Raw genomic sequence first — 16,812 nt, 5'->3', positions numbered from 1 at the left:
GAGGAGACATGGGGGTCAAATCTGACTTTTTCTCCCATGTCTCCGGCTGCATTAGTTGAATTTCTACCTTTTATGGTCTTTATTTGTTCACCGAGAGCTTTCAAACTATCCCTTTCTCTCTGCAATGTCCTGTCATGATTCTCCAGAAATAATTTCTCATCCTGTTTTTTTACTTTGGCCAATACAGTTAAAGACCATCGTGTCTGTGTCAAGGAATTAGATATTCTCTGTATTTTTCCCCAAGCTTTTTATATATCAGACAGATTCCATATTCCATCTTTGTCAACAATGATGGAATGTTTCTTTATTATCTCTTGCCTACACTTCTCTACTTTGAAATGGTTTTTCATATCAATAGACATTGAATTTAAAACTTTTTCAATGCTCACATCCGGAGGAGCTGTCCAAATTCATCCAGAGTGGTTTTCTCACTTAACAATGGCATTATATTAACTTCAAAAGTTGTATAATATATATCTCTATGTTTATATATTTATTTAACCCCAATATATATGTGGGAGGCAGTAATTGTGAAGGGAAAAACCCAATGAGGTCAACAAGCTATCAGCCAATAGCTTTATCATCACATGTATGTAAGCTTATGGAACGTATGATTACGGAGAGGCTAACTTACTTCCTGGAGAGCAGGGGGCTAGTATCGCCACATCAGAGTGGGTTCAGGAAGGGTAGGGGAACTATGGACCCAGTGCTCTGCTTAGAAGCAGAGGTCAGGAAGGCTCAGGTGAACAGGGATACTGTTGTAGCTGTCACGCCCTGACCTTAGAGTTCCTTTTTATGTCTATTGTGGTTTGGTCAGGGCGTGAGTTGGGGGTGGGCATTCTATGTTCCCTATCTATGTTTTGTATTTCTGTGTTTTGGCCTGGTATGGCTCTCAATCAGGGACAGCTGTACATCGTTGTCGCTGATTGGGAGCCATACTTAGGTAGCCCTTTTTCCACCTGTCTGTGTGGGAAGTTGTTTTTGCATTGCTGTGAGTAGCCTGCGAAACTGTTCATTCGTTGTGTTGCTTCTTGTTTTGTTTTTTGCTGTTTCACCGTTTATATTAAAGTATAATGAACCCAACCCATGCTGCGCCTTGGTCTCATTCCAACAACGGCCGTTACAGAAGCTGTCTTTTTTGATGTGGAGGAGTATATGATGTGGAAGGAGGGGTTGTTAAATTTAAATGAATCAAATTACATTTATTTATATAGCCCTTCTTACATCAGCTGATATCTCAAAGTGCTGTACAGAGAGAGAAAGAAAGAAAGCGAGAAAGAGAGAATTAGAGAGAGCATACTTAAATTCACACAGGACACTGGATAAGACAGGAGAAATACTTCAGATATAACAGACTGACCCTAGCCCCCCGACACATAAACTATTGCAGCATAAATACTGTGCGACCGTTTTGTGAGTGGTTTGAAAAGCGAGGCAATACAGAGAAAATTGCTAGCGGAAAGTGATGTTATGTTTAAGGGAGCGTGTGAGATTGCTTTTTCAATGGAGAGGGCATCTAGGAATACTCTTGAATTTGCTGGGAAAGTGAAGGAGGCGGCAACAGTAAACAAAGTGTTTTCTCCGAAAAAGAAAGGGGACTGGAAAAAGTGTTCCTACTCAAGGACTGGGAAAAACAAGGATGATAAGCAGCACCAGCCCTGTTACTGATGTGGTAGACGTAATCACTCAACTCAGGTAAATTCAAACAGGAATTATATATTTTTTTTCTTGTTTGAATATAAAAACGCAAGGCCAGACTCAGTATGTTGAAAATGAAGTTAAACGAAAGTAAAATGAATATTAACTTTATGTAGTTTATACAGTATACACAGCTTCAGATGGAAATAATGGCATTGCTGTAAATGTACATTTAGAGGGCAAGAGAGTAGAAATGCAGTTAGATAGCTGAGTCACTGGCTTACTGGTGTTCTTCCATGCCGTCCCTGGGAGGGGTGCGTCACTTGAGTGGGTTGAGTCACTGACGTGGTCTTCCTGTCTGGGTTGGCGCCCCCCCTTGGGTTGTGCCGTGGCGGAGATCTTTGTGGGCTATACTCGGCCTTGTCTCGGGATGGTAGGTTGGTGGTTGGAGATATCCCTCCAGTGGTGTGGGGGCTGTGCTTTGGCAAAGTGGGTGGGGCTATATCCTACCTGTTTGGCCCTGTCTGGGGGTTTCATCGGATGGGGCCACAGTGTCTCCTGACCCCTCCTGTCTCAGCCTCCAGTATTTATGCTGCAGTAGTTTATGTGTCGGGGGGCTAGGGTCAGTCTGTCACATCTGGAGTATTTCTCTTGTCTTTTCCAGTGTCCTGTGTGAATTTAAATATGCTCTCTCTAATTCTCTTTCTCTCTTTCTTTCTTTCTCTCTCTCGGAGGACCTGAGCCCTAGGACCATGCCTCAGGACTACCTGGCCTGATGACTCCTTGCTGTCCCCAGTTCACCTGGCCGTGCTGCTGCTCCAGTTCCAACTGTTCTGCCTGCGGCTATGGAACCCTGACCTGTTCACCGGACGTTCTACCTGTCCCACACCTGCTGTCCCAGACCTGCTGGAACCCTGACCTGTTCACCGGACATGCTACCTGTCCCAGACCTGCTGTTTTCAACTCTCTAGAGACAGCAGGAGCGGTAGAGATACTCTCAAAGATCGGCTATGAAAAAGCCAACTGACACTTACTCTTGTGTTACTGACTTGTTACACCCTCGACAACTACTATGATTATTATTATTTGCTACGCTGGTCATTTATGAACATTTGAACATCTTGGCCATGTGCTGTTATAATCTCCACCCTGCACAGCCAGAAGAGGACTGGCCACCCCTCATAGCCTGGTTCTTCTCTAGGTTTCTTCCTAGGTTTTGGCCTTTCTAGTTAGTTTTTCCTTGCCACCGTGCTTCTACACCTGCATTGCTTGCTGTTTGGGATTTTAGGCTGGGTTTCTGTACAGCACTTTGAGATATCAGCTGATGTAAGAAGGGCTATATAAATACATTTGATTTGATTTGATAGCGGAGCTGTAGTGAGACTAGTGTCTGAGAAGGTGTACAATGAATCACTCTCTCACCTACCCATTGAGAAAAGCAATATGCAGCTCTCTACCTTCTCTGGTGAGAACATACCCTTACTAGGTTATATTGTGACACACCACCTGGATTTGGTCTTATATAGCAACATTTGAAATTTGTTTGTTTACATTTAGATAAAAGTAGCGACTCAGAGCTACAAAACGGTATATCATACACTGCATTTGAGGAACAATAGGAAAGTAATTCTGCTTTGAAAATGTATCAACTTGTAAACTCACTTTTGACAAAATCATCTTTGAATGTTTTGCTATCTTAGTGAAGAGCTCTTCTTTGTCTACACCCATTCAGCATCGTTCACACCCTCTTAAGCTTTAGCCCCACCCATCTCATTTCGCTCTCGGAGCGCACACTTGACACTCTGGCCGATGATTTGTTTACCTCTGGATAACATGAAAACTGCCTAACCAGCTCTGCTGGCCACAATTTCAATACGCTTTTTTGCAGACATTTACTGACACCTGCCATATTCAACGGGTGTTGTACACACGTCATGTAACGTTAGCTAACAAGCCAGCCAGCTAACGTTAGCTAGTTAAACAACAATGAACAGTGCCAACAATGCCACAGTGCTGGGAGCTAACCAACCATGTTCAATGTTTGAAAATGTCATCCGGAGACAGGTGTTTTCTCCATCTCTTTAGCGATCATACTCTAATTCCACTGATTTCAAAACTTGATCCTCCAGAAAGTGGAGAGTAACACTTATGCAGCTCCACTACACAATACTTTTTTTTAAAAGCCGCGTTTGACAGGATTACCAACAACACAGACTGACAAGCTCAAATAGCCAGAAGCCTTCTATGGCAGACCAATCCGAACTCCTCTCTCGGCATGTCCAGCCCACTCATTTTCTCAGTCAATCATGGCTAGTGGGAAGGTTGCACATTTTTTCTGTGGCTTAACCAACAAGGCTCATAATTTAACTATTTTATTCGTATTTACAGATGGCATACAAGTTTGTTATTAAGGCCAATGAAAGTTGACATGTTTGAGAAGGCAATTCTGCCAAAAAAAGCATTTTGATAAAAAATATATATTTTTAAATTATGTTCAGACGTCTCTCCTGTGAAATTGTGACTTGCGACATACGCTTAGTTTCCTGAATCGGGTCACAAATACAAAGAGCAGAGAGCCAAGCTACCCCTCGTTATAGTGATGGGAGATCAACCAGCACTCCTAGACCATAACTGGTTGAATACAATCAAACTAAACTGGGCCAACATGTTTGCAGTCAAAACTTTAGGAGATGCTATTGATGCTGATGTAGAGGCAGTGTTCCACCAGCACCATCAGATAAATTAAAGCTAGCATCAAGACTAGGCCAGATGCCAAGTCTATCTTCCAAAAAGCCAGACCTGTGCCCTATGGGCTTAAAGAAGCAGTGGACAAAGAGCTAGAGAGATTGTAAGGCATGGGAATTATATCAAAAACAGAGAGAAGTGCATGGGCTGCATCAATTGTGGTGGTTCCAAAGGCAGATAAGTCAATCTAGATCTGTAGGGACTACAAGATTACTCTTAACCAGAGTGTGGAAGAGGAAACGTACTCACTGCCCAACAGAGGACCTGTTTGCGACACTGGCTGAAGGCACACTGTTCACCACGTTAGACTTATCGCATGCTTATCAACAACTAGAGCTGGCTATGGTGTTAGGGTGAAACGGGCCAAGTGAAAGTTCATAAGAGACAAAGTGGAGTAGTTAGGACATCTGATTGACAGAAAAGGGCTGCACCTCACTGAAGAGAAAGTGACAGCCATTGTGAATGCCCCAAGTCCCACAAATGTGACCGAACTCTGTTCATTCCTAGGACATTTGAACATCTACGGTAGGCTCTGTCTACACTGTTACAACCAGTACAACCCTGCTAAAAAAGGAGGTTACCTTGAAATGAACACCGGAGTGCAAAGCAGCGTTCCACAACGCAAAGAGACAGCAGTTATACACTATGACACAAAGAAGCAGGCGAGGATAGATGGCCACGCGTCTCCTTCTGGACTTGGCGCTGTCATATCACATATCATGGAGAGGAAAAGCCAATAGTGTTTGCATTGCATACAAGTATTCCCAGAAAGAAGCGCTGGCTTTGATATTTGGAGTAAAGAAATTCCACAAATACCTGTATGGACGAATGTTCATACTCACTAGAGACCACAAACCACTCTTGGCAATCCTGGGTCAGCCATCCCTACCTTAGCAGCATTGAGGATGCAGCGGTGGGCACTGATCCTGATGGCATACACCTATGAGGTTGAATACTGAAAATCAGAGGGCCATGCAAATGCACACTCGCTTTCCCGGTTGTTGAGAGACAATGAAGAGAAAACAACTGACGAGGGTAACGTCTTTCACATCTCTTTCGTGGATGAGTTGCCTGTGCAGGCGAGTGATATTTCACAGAGCACACGCAAAGACCCAACTCGAAGCAGAGTGCGAGAGTTCACTTTAAATGGATGGCCAAACTACAAAGAGGATGAAGCTCTACGACCGTTCTTCAACCGAATGACCGAGCTGTTTGAAGAACATGGATGTGTATTTTGGGGACTGAGTGTCATCATTCCCTCAGCACACTGAGAAAGACTGAGTGATCTACATCAAGGACACCCGGGCACTTGTCATATTAAGGCGTTTGCAAGAAGCTATGTGTGGTGGCCCAACCTAGACAGTGACATCAAAGTAACAGTACAAAACTGTGGTCAAGCAGTGTATGGCAGAAAACACACATTGACTTTGCCGAGACAGACAAACAGTACGTTTTAGTACTCGTCGACAGCCATTCAAAATGGTTGGAGGTAATCCCGATGTCTGCCACGACCTCAGCCAAAACCATAGAAGTTCAGTGGAATCTCTTTTCTTCTCATGGACTGCCAGAGGAAATAGTCTCTAGTGAACCACAATTTACGTCCACGGAGTACAAGGCGCAACGGTATCAAGCAAACGCTTGTACCAGCGTATCACCCTGCTTCCAATGGAGCAGCGGAAAGGACAGTGCAGACTGAAGTCGTTCTGGGAGAAGAGTCTTGTAAAACTGTGACACTACAACATTGACTGGCAAACTTCTTTTTGATGTACAGATGCACACCACACACTGTGATGGGCGGCAAGCCAGCGGAACTCTTCCTAAAATGTCAGCTACGGACCAGATTCATCCTACTCATTCCTGATCTTCCAGAACCGTGGAAGACAAACAACAAAAACAAAATACTTATCACAACAGATCTCTTTCTACTCTAAGAAGCCTGACAGGAGACAACTCTGTTCGTGTCAGCAACTTCTGTGACGGGAAAGAAAAGTGAATCAGAGCAACAGTGCTCAAGCGCCTTTGACTAGTTACTTACCTGATTCATGACGGTCTGAGACACAGTGCACAGTACACATCGACCATCTGTTGCTTTCAAAGGAAAGTGTCCTGGATTTCACAGATAATCAAGGTGAAGACCTGAAGACAGACTTTGCAGTTCTAACCACAAGCAGAGCCTCAGCAGGAGCTGAACCCCCCAGGGAGTTCTTATGTGTAACAACTCACTCACAAAGGACGCCTGCAACGGAGAACTGTAAAGACATTCCAACCTTCACCCTGATCCAGTGACAACCCTGCTATGTCTGTGGAAATAGCCACAGCATCTCCAGTGCAGGAACTCTTTAGGCACACATATCCTGACTGAGTGTGCACAAGGCTGAACCTGTGAAAATACACTGACTACACAAGTCTTAGGACAAGGAGCAGAATAATCCCCTAGACTTGCTGTTGCAAGGCCAGAGAAGTCTACCTCTGTCTTGTTTCGTTGAAGAACTGTTTGCCAGAAAGAATTGCTGGCATTTGACAAACAAAAGTTTGTGTATATGTATGTACAGTTGAAGTCGGAAGTTTACATACACTTAGGTTGGAGTCATTAAAACTCTTTTTTCAACCACTCCACAAATTTCTTGTTAACAACTAATGTTTTGGCAAGTCGGTTAGGACATCTACTTTGTGCATGACACAAGTCATTTTTCCAACAATTGTTTACAGACAGATTATTTCACTTATAATTCACTGTTTCACAATTCCAGTGGGTCAGAAGTTTACATACACTAAGTTGACTGTGCCTTTAAACAGCTTAGAAAATTCCAGAAAATTATGTCATGGCTTTAGAAGCTTCTGATAGGCTAATTGACATCATTTGAGTCAATTGGAGGTGTACCTGTGGATGTATTTCATGGCCTACCTTCAAACTCAGTGCCTCTTTGCTTGACACCATGGGAAAATCAAAAGAAATCAGCCAAGACCTCAGAAAAAAATGGTAGACCTCCACAAGTCTGGTTCATCCTTGGGAGCATTTTCCAAACGCCTGAAGGTATCACGTTCATCTGTACAAACAATAGTACGCAAGTATAAACACCATGGGACCACGCAGCCGTCATACCGCTCAGGAAGGAGACGCGTTCTGTCTCCTAGAGATTAACGTACTTTGATGGAAAAAGTGCAAATCAATCCAGGAACAACAGCAAAGGACCTTGTGAAGATGCTGGAGGAAACAGATACAAAAGTATCTATATCCACAGTAAAACGAGTCCTATATCGACATAACTTGAAAGGCCACTCAGCAAGGAAGAAGCCACTGCACCAAAACCACCATAAAAAAAGCCAGACTACGGTTTGCAACTGCACATGGGGAAAAAGATTGTACTTTTTGGAGAAATGTCCTCTGGTCTGATGAAACAAAAATAGAACTGTTTGGCCATAATGACCATCATTATGTTTGGAGGAAAAAGGGGGACGCTTGCAAGCCGAAGAACACCATCCCAACTGTGAAGCACGGGGGTGGCAGCATCATGTTGTGGGGGGGCTTTGCTGCAGGAGGGACTGGTGCACTTCACAAAATAGATGGCATCATGAGGTAGGAAAATTATGTGGATATATTAAAGCAACATCTCAAGACATCTCTCAGGAAGTTAAAGCTTTGTCGCAAATGGGTCTTCCAATTGGACAATTACCCCAATCATACTTCCAGAATTGTGTCAAAATGGTTTAAGGACAACAAAGTCAAGGTATTGGAGTGGCCATCACAAAGCCCTGACCTCAATCCTATAGACAATTTGTGTGCTGAACTGAAAAAGCATGTGCGAGCAAGGAGGCCTATAAACCTGACTCAGTTACTGTCACGCCCTGACCCGAGAGAGCCTTTTTATGTCTCTATTTAGGTTTGGTCAGGGTGTGATTTGGGTGGGCATTCTATGTCCTTTTTTCTATGTTTTTGTATTTCTTTGTTTTGGCCTGGTATGGCTTTCAATCAGGGACAGCTGTACTTCGTTGTCGCTGATTGGGAGCCATACTTAGGCATCCTGTTTTCCTTTGGGTTTTTGTGGGTAGTTGTTTCTGTTGTGTGGTTTGCACCTGACAGAACTGTTGGCGTTCGTTTGTTTCTTATGTTCAAGTGTTTTGTATTATTAAAATTCAATATGAACACTCACCATGCTGCATCTTGGTCCCCTCTTTCAGATGATCGTTACAGTTACACCATCTCTGTCAGGAGGAATGGGTCAAAATTCACCCAACTTATTGTGGGAACATTGTGGAAGTTAAGCAATGTAAAGGCAATGCTACCAAATACTAATTGAGTGTATGTAAACTTCTGACCCACTGGGAATGTGATGCAAGAAATAAAAGCTGAAGTAAATAATTCACTCTACTATTATTCTGACATTTCACATTATTAAAATAAAGTGGTGATCCTAACTGACATAAGACAGGGAATGTTTACGAGGATTAAATATCAGGAATTGTGAAAAACGGAGTTTAAATGTATTTGGCTAAGGTGTATGTAAACTTCCGACTTCAACTATACATACATACATACATACATACATACATACATACATAAACTCAACAAAAAAGAAACGTCCACTCACTGTTAACTGCGTTTATTTTCAGAAAACTAATCATGTGTAAATATTTCTATGAACATAACAAGATTCAACAACTGAGACATAAATTGAACAAGTTCCACAGACATGTGACTAACAGAAATTGAATAATGTGTCCCTGAACAAAGGGGGGTCAAAATCAAAAGTAACAGTCAGTATCTGGTGTAGCCACCAGCTGCATTAAGTACTGCAGTGCATCTCCTCCTCATGGACTGCACCAGATTTGCCAGTTCTTACTGTGAGATGTTACCCCACTCTTCCACCAAGGCACCTGCAAGTTCCCAGACATTTCTGGGGGGAATGGCCCTAGCCCTCACCCTCCGATCCAACAGGTCCCAGACGTGCTCAATGGGATTGAGATCCAGGCTCTTTGCTGGCCATGGCAGAACACTGACATTCATGCACAGAATGAGCAGTATGGCTGGTGGCATTGTCACGCTGGAGGATCATGTCAGGATGAGCCTGCAGGAAGGGTATCACATGAGGGAGGAGGATGTCTTCCATTTAACGCACAGTGTTGAGATTGCCACCAATGACAACAAGCTCAGTCCGATGATGCTGTGACACACCACCCCAGACCATGACGGACCCTCCACCTCCAAATTGATCTCGCTCCAGAGTACAGGCCTCGGTTTAACGCTCATTCCTTCGACGATAAACGTGAATCCGACCATCACCTCTGCTTTGACAAAACCGCGACTCGTCAGTGAAGAGCACTTTTTACCAGTCCTGTCTGGTCCAGCGACGGTGGGTTTGTGCCCATAGGCTATGTTGTTGCCGGTTATGTCTGGTGAGGACCTGCCTTACAACAGGCCTACAAGCCCTCAGTCCAGCCTCTCTCAGCCTATTGCGGACAGTCTGAGCACTGATGAAGGGATTGTGCTTTCCGGGTGTAACTCGGGCAGTTGTTATTGCCATCCTGTACCTGTCCCGCAGGTGTGATGTTCGGATGTACCGATCCTGTGCAGGTGTTGTTACATGTGGTCTGCCACTGCGAGGACGATCAGCTGTCCGTCCTGTCTCCCTGTAGCGCTGTCTTACGCGTCTCACTGTAAGGACATTGCAATTTCTTTCCCTGGCCACATCTACAGTCCTCATGCCTCCTTGCAGCATGCCTAAGGCACATTTATGCAGATGAGCAGGGACCCTGGGCCTCTTTAGTGTCCTAAGTTTTCATAACTGTGATCTTAATTGCCTACCATCTGTAAGCTGTTAGTGTCTTAACGACCGTTCCACAGGTGCATGCTCATTAATTGTTCATGGTTCATTGAACAAGCATGGGAAACAGTGTTTAAACCCTTTACAATGAAGATCTGTGAAGTTATTTGGATTTTTATGAATTATCTTTGAAAGACAGGGTCCTGAAAAAGGGCTGTATCTTTTTTTGCTGAGTTTCCACACACACACACACACACACACACACACTTTTTCCCCTATCCCAGCTAATTATTTTGTACTAACCATAACCGTTGCTCCTCGGGAATGTTTTGTACTTCATGGACGTAAACAGTACCAGTCAACAGTTTGGACATACCTACTGATTCAAGGGTTTTATGAAATAACACATATGGAATCATGTAGTAACCAAAAAAGTATATTTTAGATTCTTCAAAGTAGCCACCCTTTGCCTTTGACAGCTTTGCACTCTCTTGGCATTCTCGCAAACAGCTTCACCTGGAATGCTTTTCCAACAGTCTTGAAGGAGTTCCCACATATGCCGAGCACTTGTTGGCTGTTTTTCCTTCACTCTGCGGTCCAACTCACCCCAAACATTGCTGTGAAAAAGTATTGTCCCTCTTTCTAATTGTCTCTACTTTTGCATATTTTGCATTCTGAATGTTATCAGATCTTCGATCAAAACCTAATATTAGATAAAGGGAACCTGAGTGAACACAACAATGACAGTTGTTTCATAAACAAAGTTATGCAACACCCAATGCCGCTGTGTGAAAAAGTAATTGCCCCCTTACACTCAATAACTGGTTGTGCCACCTTTAGCTGCAATGACTCCAACCAAACACTTCCTGTAGTTGTTGATCAGTCTTTCATGTCACTGTGGAGGAATTTTGGCCATGCAGAACTGTTACCAACAGATGCATTTCTATATTCCCAGTCATGTGAAATCTATTGATTAGGGCCTAATGAATTTATTTCAATTGACTCATTTCCTTATTTGAACTGTAACTCAGTAAAGTCTTTGAAATTGTTGCATTTATATTTTTGTTTGCAGGCTGACAATCAATGTAGATCAATGTATATTCTTCCCAAGAGAGCGCATAAACACACAATCACTTTATATTCCTAGAGAGTTTGTTGGAAAGGAATTCTCACCCCACAAATCTCAAACAAGGTGTGTTTGTTGTGTATATAACCATCTGCCACATGGTAAAGCAAACCAGTGACCAGAAACAGTCTTACAGATACTTCCAGACTACCAACAGTCATCTGCTCTTTATTATGCTTTCAGCGAATCAGTGATTTCTCATGGTTAAAAGATCAAGTCAACATTACCTCATTGTCTACATACAAACTAAGCCATTTTGTTATTATATCAGATGTTATTCTTCTGGTCGTTTCGCTTCCAATGTATTTTATACAAGTATCTCACTGGTTCACATTGAGACGAGATAAGAGAAACTGAACAAAGAGAAAATAAGAGGAAAAGTCAGTTGTCCAACAATGTATTCAACTGAAATGTGTCTTCTGCGTTTAACCCAAACCCCTCTGAATCAAGAGAGATGTGGGGGGGCTGCCTTAACTGACATCCATGTCTTCGGGGCCCGGGGAACAGTGGGTTAACTGCCTTGCTCAGGGGCAGAACGATAGATATTTACCTTGTCAGCTCAGAGATTCGATTCAGCAACCTTCCGGTTACTGGCCCAATGCTCTAACCACTAGGCTACAAGCACTGAAAAGTGATTATTCACACGTCGGAATTGTAGTTCATATGCAGCCATTCGGACCAAAGCTAACTCCTGAAAACCCTACAGATAATAGAGTAGCACAGTATGAGTCATATTACCCTTAAAACCTAGCAGTCAAACAGGGAAATGTTTCCAATCGTTTTTCCACCATTCATTTTCCCATAGGGGATTTTAGAAACACTTAAAATATGGGCTGTGTTTTGTGTAGGCTTACGCTGGTGTGACGTTTTGATAACCATGTAAATCTCTCTAGGCCAAAGTGACTTATCAATATATTTGCATCATGACGAATGTAGGCCTTCTCTTCCAGTGTCCCCTTCAGTTATGAAAAACAAACAGCTCAATTTGAAGAAGAGAGTTCTTGTGCTCAATCATCTCAGAAGAGCCTTGTTTGTTTGTGACCATCTGGTGCAGATAATTCAATGGCCCACTGAGACACACACATACACACTTTGCTAATTGTGTCCCGGCCATGGGAAAGTTTCCCAGATCTTAGGTGCAACAGATGGGAATTGGAGAGCCAATCAGACATCACAGAATTCTTAGAAAATAAGGGAACTGAGAATACAATATCACCAAAATCTTTGGTTTTCTCATGCAACCTTTGTTCTATGTGATTTAAGAGTTTTCATCCTGTGGGAATTTTGGTTGCATTCCCCATAAAGCATTTGTTTGTTTCTGAACATTTTTTCAGCCCTCATTTCCTTGTAAGAGAAAGAAGCACATATCTATTCCTAAGAAAGCCAACCCTGTGTTTATTCAAAGTATACTGAACAAAAATATAAATGCAACATGCAACACTTTACAGTTCATATGAGGAAATCAGTCAATTGAAATAAATGTATTAGGCCCTAATCTATGGATTTCACATGATTGGGAATACAGATATATATATCTATATATATATATATCTATATATATATATCTATATATATATCTATATATATATATATATATATATCTCTGTTGGTCATAGATACCTTAAAAAAATGGGCATCACAATGGGCCTCAGGATCTCGTCACGGTATTTCTGTGCATTCAAATAGCCATCAATAAAATGCAATTGTGTTGGTTGTCTTTAGTTTATGCCTGCACATACCATGGGACACTGCTCACAACATTGACATCGGCAAACCGCTCGCCCACACGGCTCCATACATGTGGTCTGCGGTTAGACGTACTGCCAAATTCTCTAAAATTACGTTGGAGGCGGCTAATGGTAGAGAAATTAACATACAATTATCGGGCAACGCTCCCTCAAAATTTGAGACATCTGTGGCATTGTGTTGTGTGACACAACTGCACATTTTAGAGTGGCCTTTTATTGTCCCCAGCACAAGGTGCACCTGTGTAATGATCATGCTGTTCTATCAGCTTCTTGATATGCCACATTTGTCAGGTGGATGGATTATTTTGGCAAAGGTGAAATGCTCACTAACAGCAATGTAAACATTTGAGAAAAATACACTTTTTGTGCGTATGGAACATTTCTGGGACAGACACTTAACATGTTGAGTTTATATTTTTGTTCAGTATAATTATCAAGATGAATGAATATCACTCTGGTAATTGTCATCTAAACGATAAAGAAATGTGTTGGAAGTAATTTTCTCCCTCAGCATTTTACGAATAAATGACTGACTTTCAGTTGTATCATTGTGTTTCTTCTGAACTGAACTAAAATGATCTTTGCCCAAGTCGTTGCACCAGGTGCACAATAGAACACCAGCTGGGTAACAGCACCTGCAGAGCAGCAATGGATTCTAGTATGTATGATGAAAATGTAGGCTTATAGGCTTTTCAAATGATCCTGCTTATGTTGGGTTAGGTTTATTTGGAATAGATCTTCATACATTTCTATTGATGTCTAATGTATTGATGTCACAGTCCTGATCATTAATAACCATAGCTGTTCTACACCAAATGAGATTTGGCAAGGCGCCATTTTTTTATTATGTGGTCCCACATGTAACTTTTAGTTCAACATCCTCTTCCCCAGATCAAGCCTCTTCCACAAGCTCCATACTCACTCACTAGTTCAACTTCCTCTACCTTGACAATGGTCTATGGTCTATGAATCACATACAAATAAATAATCTCAACGCTGGAGTTGGAAGATTAAGGGGCGGTTTCCCGGACAGAGTTTCATTTAAATCAAGACTAGGCTAAATCCACTTTAAATTAATCCAGATATTTAAAAAATTATTTCTGAGACGTTGCTTAGCTTCAGATTAATTCATTCTAGACTAGGGAGTCCCAGACTAAGGGAAGTAGGGACTAACCCGTTAATCTTTCTGAAGCCTAATTAGGTTAGTGCTAACCTGAGCATGCTTTAAAAAACAGGGATGGGACACCAATACATAAGACTTGTGTGGAATTGGACCAAGTCACCTAAACCAAACAATGGACGGAGGTAAAAGAAAACGTTAAAAAAATGTCAGTGACTTTGAAAAAACCCTCTTCAAAAGGACTACTATTTGTAATGAATTAAACAAAAGGACTTCAACAGCTTTTACAAATCAGTAATTTTGAAATGTTTGTTTTCTTCTGTAAAACAACACAGTGGGGCCTAAATGTATTTGTGACACAAATCATTTTTATAATATAAATATTATTGTTTTGTCTTTCTAAGGTCCTGTGGAAAAACAATCTACTTACAGAAGACAAATGCTCTTGCTCGTAGGGAGCGTTTCAAGACTGGTGGCGGTCCCAGTAAGATCAGAGACAGATGAGCGTGGGGACCTGCTGATCGGGATCAATGATAGCTAGCAACCCCTGGAAGGTAACCCCGATGATGACCATTTAGTCAGATGGTGGACCGTTCATTCAACAAATTCATTCAGGGAATGTGTAATATTGTTAGTCATCTTTTGCACTCCAATAATACAATTATGTAATGAACTAAACTCTTGAAAAAAATTGTTCTCTAATGCAGCAATGTAGTCATTTCTTGAGGCAGATGATCACAATAGCTTGGAGGGGATAAGACAGGATAAAGGTTGATGCTAATATGACATCCATTTATACAGCCAATGACTCCAGGGAAGTTCCCATATTCATAGAACTCTACCTGGTACAGTGAGGGAAAAAAGTATTTGATATGTTTGCCCACTGACAAAGAAATGATCAGTCTATAATTTTAATGGTAGGTTTATTTGAACAGTGAGAGACAGAATAACAACATAAAAATCCAGAAAAATGCATGTTAAAAATGTTATAAATTGATTTGCATTTTAATGAGGGAAATAAGTATTTGACCCCCTCTCAATCAGAAAGATTTCTGGCTCCCAGGTGTCTTTTATACAGGTAACGAGCTGAGATTAGGAGCACACTCTTAAAGGGAGTGCTCCTAACCGCAGCTTGTTATCTGTAAAAAAGACACCTGTCCACAGAAGCAATCAATCAATCAGATTCCAAACTCTCCACCATGGCCAAGACCAAAGAGCTCTCCAAGGATGTCAGGGACAAGATTGTAGATCTACACAAGGCTGGAATGGGCTACAAGACCATCGCCAAGCAGCTTGGTGAGAAGGTGACAACAGTTGGTGCGATTATTCGCAAATGGAAGAAACACAAAAGACCTGTCAATCTCCCTCGGCCTGGGGCTCCATGCAAGATCTCACCTCGTGGAGTTGCAATGATCATGAGAACGGTGAGGAATCAGCCCAGAACTACACAGGATGATCTTGTCAATGATCTCAAGGCAGCTGGGACCATAGTCACCAAGAAAACAATTGGTAACACACAACGCCGTGAAGGACTGAAATCCTGCAGCGCCCGCAAGGTCCCCCTGCTCAAGAAAGCACATATACATGCCCGTCTGAAGTTTGCCAATGAACATCTGAATGATTCAGAGGACAACTGGGTGAAAGTGTTGTGGTCAGATGAGACCAAAATGGAGCTCTTTGGCATCAACTCAACTCGCCATGTTTGGAGGAGGAGGAATGCTGCCTATGACCCCAAGAACACCATCTCCACCGTCAAACATGGAGGTGGAAACATTATGCTTTGGGGGTGTTTTTCTGCTAAGGGGACAGGACAACTACACCGCATCAAAGGGACGATGGACGGGGCCATGTACCGTCAAATCTTGGGTGATAACCTCCTTCCCTCAGCCAGGGCATTGAAAATGGGTCGTGGATGGGTATTCCAGCATGACAATGACCCAAAACACACAACCAAGGCAACAAAGGAGTGGCTCAAGAAGAAGCACATTAAGGTCCTGGAGTGGCCTAGCCAGTCTCCAGACCTTAATCCCATAGAAAATCTGTGGAGGGAGCTGAAGGTTCGAGTACCCAAACGTCAGCCTCGAAACCTTAATGACTTGGAGAAGATCTGCAAAGAGGAGTGGGACAAAATCCCTCCTGAGATGTGTGCAAACCTGGTGGCCAACTACAAGAAAAGTCTGACCTCTGTGATTGCCAACAAGGGTTTTGCCACCAAGTACTAAGTCATGTTTTGCAGCGGGGTCAAATACTTATTTCCCTCATTAAAATGCAAATCATTTTATAACATTTTTGAAATGTGTTTTTCTGGATTTTTTTGTTGTTATTCTGTCTCTCACTGTTCAAATAAACCTAACATTAAAATTATAGACGGATAATTTCTTTGTCAGTGGGCAAACGTACAAAATCAGCAGGGGATCAAATACTTTTTTCCCTCACTGTAGTTGACTTTGGCAGCAGCATCAGGGAACTTTATGTAATGGTCTTTCAGTTCAGATATAGCATTGCAGACTTTGCAGACTATTCTGATACAGTCGGTTTAAATCCACCACACAAATCTCCTGTTTCATGATGGAAGGTTCCAGATGGCAAAAACCTCAAGGGGATCAGCACTTGTAGGGAAGGAGGGATGAGCCTTTCCCTGAAGAGAGTCAGATGAAAGCCTTGGCTCAAGAA

The sequence above is a fragment of the Salmo salar genome, chromosome ssa27 (genome assembly GCF_905237065.1).
Source record: "Salmo salar chromosome ssa27, Ssal_v3.1, whole genome shotgun sequence".
Lineage (NCBI taxonomy): Eukaryota > Metazoa > Chordata > Actinopteri > Salmoniformes > Salmonidae > Salmo > Salmo salar.
Note: the sequence above shows the minus strand (reverse complement) of the source record.